Source organism: Rhagoletis pomonella, unplaced genomic scaffold (genome assembly GCF_013731165.1).
Source record: "Rhagoletis pomonella isolate Grant_MI unplaced genomic scaffold, Rhpom_1.0 Rhpom_scaffold_00006, whole genome shotgun sequence".
Taxonomy (NCBI): domain Eukaryota; kingdom Metazoa; phylum Arthropoda; class Insecta; order Diptera; family Tephritidae; genus Rhagoletis; species Rhagoletis pomonella.
In genome coordinates, this window is record NW_023458560.1 from 52,849,276 (window position 1) to 52,854,063 (window position 4,788).

Genomic DNA, 4,788 nt, shown 5'->3' on the forward strand with positions numbered 1-4,788 from the left:
CTACTTTTCACATACTCAAGCAGTCGATGGCTGAGATGTGAACTTTACTCGGCCAAACCCTTCTCAAGCAGTGGGGCTCCTTTAGCTATTTGGTCTATGGTTGGATGAAGAGCCTTCAGCTCGATAATTTCGAAACTCAGATTGTGGCCATGTCCACATGCCAATTTCATAGAATATAGTAACCAGGATCACTGCCAGACTGCTGCTTTGTAGGGGTTGATATTAGGATCCATCTTGCCGCTTGCCGATAATACTTCTACTACATACCCCTGACAGTGGATTCCTAGTGTTCGGCTCGCTGCGTACATCTTCTTCTGGTTATGAAGTTGTACCGCTCAGTCGCCTACTTCGATATGACCAATTCCAATGTGAAGTTAGTTCGCTATCTCTATGCGGTTAGTCAGTTATATATTTCATCATTCATGCGGTGTGTTGTCGTAGGCTCCTTCTATATCGGGCAACGCTCATTGCACCTTTTACTATCGTAAAGTATGAGTTGTATTAGCGACTATTTGCTTCCTAGACATGACACATACCTTGTTTATACCTACGCAAGAACCGCATTAACAAATATATGATTTGACTCAACACATATGTATTTCTTTCAAGCATTTATACCTGTGTCGGGTTAGCGCACTCGCTGAAACCGTATTCAAAAGTAAACAAAATTTGTTATTTTTATTCGCTATTTCTTAAATAATTAATTGGCGCGGTGGACCGAAGTGGAAGAGAACAAGAATTCAAATTTTTTATAATAATAATTCAAATTTAAAGAGGGCTGTATAAAGAAAACCAGCCTTTTTTCACATGGCGTCAAATGAGTGGATGTGTTTATACCTGTTTTCCAACCCATGTGAGAAATAAAAAAGCGATTTGAAAACAAATTCTAGCCAATACACTTTTGAATTTCTGAGCGTATTGAAAGTTGGTTTATGCTTCCGTTTTGAATCACAACGAACTGGGTCAAAGCGCTTTTTGTGTTGGTATAAACAAGGTAACAGAGCCTATTTTCAAACTTGTCCCCTTAAATCCACCAATAACTTTATATTGTGGATAAAAAAGTTCCATATGTTTTTTGAGACCTGAGAAACTCCGGCTCTATTACTTATACATTAGTTTTCCTACTCGGAATCTACCTTGATGTTAAAGTTGAAAACAGGCACCCAAAGCATACTATAAGTGCTCTGTTTAGATGGTCCTACTCGTTCATCGTCCCTACTGCGACTACTGCTCATACATTCATACATATATATACCTATAGATATATGTATATGTAGGTCCGAAGCAATAAATATTACTTCAAATCAACGTTAAGAGCCCCCACTTTATAAGCCTAGTCCACCATTGCTAAGAGAGGCCTTTCAATTGATCATATCTTTATTTTCGATCGTTTTAAAGTTAGAAGGTACTTCCAACCGCTTGAGGAGCAGAGGTTTTCAGAAGACCATCTTAAGCTGGCTAAGTGGTAGCCATCGGCTTAGATGGGACTGACTCTCAATCAGCCACTACCCAAGAGGATATCATTATTACAGCAGTTGTTCGAAGTTTTACGAGGTGGAATCAATATCTTCTTCTGAGCTGCTCAACTTCTCAGTGGTTGAGCTTTAAACACTTCAACTTCTTTGTAAGTAATCCAGAATATTAACGTATTTACATACATACATAGTAAGGCTCAGGATTTTTTTTTTAAGCAATCATAGTGTATGGAAAAAAGGATTTTTGAATTTTGTTAAATGTCATTTGCTTAAAGAGGCATTTAATATAATCTTTTTGATAGGTGATGCTTTCGACAGGGTAGGAGTATGAAGTACTTTGGAACGAATGTCTGTCATACCGTCATCATTTTTCGAAAAATTACACTGAAGATAGCGCAACTCCGAAATCGGTTTGTCTTCAAACCAAAATCGACACGGGGTGACGTAAACTCGTTCCAAAATATATCAAGCATGTGTACGGGTATGACCCTCTACTTGTGGTTTGATCGGAGAAACCTTGAAAAGTTTCGAATATTTAAACCGCGAAAAATCTCGATAGGTGCCAAAATAAATCTAAAGTTCCCGAAAAGTCCCAAAGAATGCCGAACGAGTTCAAGAAAACTTTTTTTTTTTTTATTAATACCTTAAAAACAAAAGGTTGCCCTTTTCTAGGTATTTTCTACCTAAAAAATTAAGCGCAACTAATTTTTTACTTTTACCTTAAAAAGGACCTTATACATAGGTGTAGGCATGCACATTAGAGCGTACCAGAAAAAAAGTTCGCCCGGGTATAGGTAAATCTTAAATTATTTTATGAAGCAATTCGGATTTTTTATTTTTTTTGCGGACTTTTTTTTTACACCAAAGTTCATTGAACTCACTTACCCCGTTCTAGTAATTACTCACCAGATCTCAGCTTTTACCTCCCCAACGCCCCAACGCACCACCCCAAAAAATCTCAGTAAAATCGCCAAAAATTATTCAGCTTTTGCTAATGAAGTTTTTTTTTAATTATTAAAACAAATAAAAAAAATATTGTCGAAAATTTTAAAAAGGTGAACCTGGGTTCGAACAAAAAAAATGTTTTTTTCTAAATGACCTTGGACACACACCACTACATGGAAAACGCAACTTTTTTCACTAGCAAAAAGTGTGAGTACACTCTAAAAATTCAAACATTTATTAATATAGTTTTTTTTTTTAATAAAGATAAAAGCTGAATTTAAGAAAAAGAGCGAAATCAGTACACTCTAAAAATTCGAAAATTTACTAATATAGTTTTTTAATAAAAAAAAACTAAATTTAAGAAAAAGCTATTTTCCTTTGATTTGGAAAGCCAAAGCTTATGTAATTCTCCCGTTCCTTCCTGGGTAGACAAAAAAATCGAATTACTTAAAAAAATACCATACCAAACATTGATCACTCACTTAAGGATAGAAAAATGACCCTTTTGATTAAGTCCTTTTAATTATTTTCTATACTTATTTTTAATTTCTAGGTTCACGCAACTTAGCTTAGTTTTTTCGAGAAAATATTTTACACTTTAATAAAATCACTTCTTTCGCGACAAATCCGCACTAAACAACTTCTATAAATGTTTTGCCATTTTTGTTTCCAGAAAACATTACATTTGTTTACATCATAAATATTCACAACAGATGTTCACTTAACTAATCTTACATGCCCTTTGATTTACCTTCAATCGTAATTGTTACACGGTCAATTGAATTCGCTATCTTTTTGTTTCTACAATTTGCGAGTAGCTTCTGCTTGGCGAATTTTGCCTGTCTGCCTGCCCACAACAGATCAGCTCAGAACAACACAACGATATTGGCGAATATAGCGCCCGCTGGACTTCAATTAGCAGCAACGACTGCCGCATACATTGTCGCCAACCAGCGAAGAAAGTTTGCTCGCACAATTCATTTTGCAATTTTTGCTGCCCGATATTTTTTTATTTTTTTAATTTATTTTGCATTTGTTTTAGATTCGAGAATTTATTAGTACTGATAATGACTTTGCTATGATGCTGATGATTTCATGTTGAATCGACATTGCATATTTGTTGGTATGTGCAAAAAAGTGCGGTGCACACGCATGTGTCCTCATGGCGCGTGCAGCGCTGTTAGCTGCGAGAGTTAATTCATACCTATGTACATATTTATAGATAACTAGGAACTGCTAATAAGGAGCTGATAAGTGAGGCTTTTAAATGAATGAAAATTACCAACACACAGTTAGAAATGATCATGGATTTTTTTTTTTTCGTTAGTACGTTTAATTACTGTACTCAATGTATTATTTGTTATACAATATTAAAGTTTGGACTCTGACTCAACAACAACTGCTGTACTACTTGCATATGAATATGCATAGATACCAAGCATTTTAGTCGTGTTTTTTTTTTTTTGGACAGTGCAGGACACCGGCAGAGAAGATGCTCCAAGGTTTCCCTGGTCTCCCACTGGTCTCATGACACTTCCTGCACCAGTCCACATTAGTGATACCCATTTCCTGTGCATCAGCAGCCACCAGGATATGCTCCGCAAGCAATCTGGTAATAACTCTGCAACCTTTCTTTCTGAGTATAATTACTTCCGCTGTTTTCGCACTTTTTGCAGTTTTGCAGGAGGATACCCCATTCCATCTAGCCCTGAACTGCATATTATCGTATATTGCGTTATATAAGTGTTGGAGTGGTCTACGAATGTAGTTTTTCTGGCGTTCTTGGCAGTCTCACTGCTATTTTATTACCATCTCTCTATTCCCTTGTGGCCGAGAACCCAATATATGTATATGTATACAGCTTTCTGTCTTCGGCCAGCTTATCCATGGCTTCCCGGCTGCGAAGGATGTTTTTTTTAGATCAAATACTATATGAGGTTAATGCCTTAATTGCCGCCTGAATGTCTACGTATAGGTTTACTTTTGAGTTAATTTTCGTTTAAGTGTAGGTTGGTTCTGCTGCTGTCCTTACCTCGAAAACCTCTGCTTTAAATTTGCCGCAATGGTTAGGTAACCTTACTGTCCACCTGACGCTTAGTTCCCGTTACCATTTTAGTGCCGTCCACGAAAATATTTAGGGATCTACAGCTAGGTTTCATCCCATTGTGCCTGCTCCCCCTCCTCCATTGTTGTTCGCAACCATCGTTCACTGCGTGTGCTTCCTGCCCCAATTGAGCTGTGCCCAAGGCACCCTGAAATTGTGCATATGGAAACTGTGCATACGAAATAATGCATATGAAAAAAACCGAAATAATGCATACGAAAAAAACCGAAATAATGCATATATGCACAGTTTCGGTTGAAAACC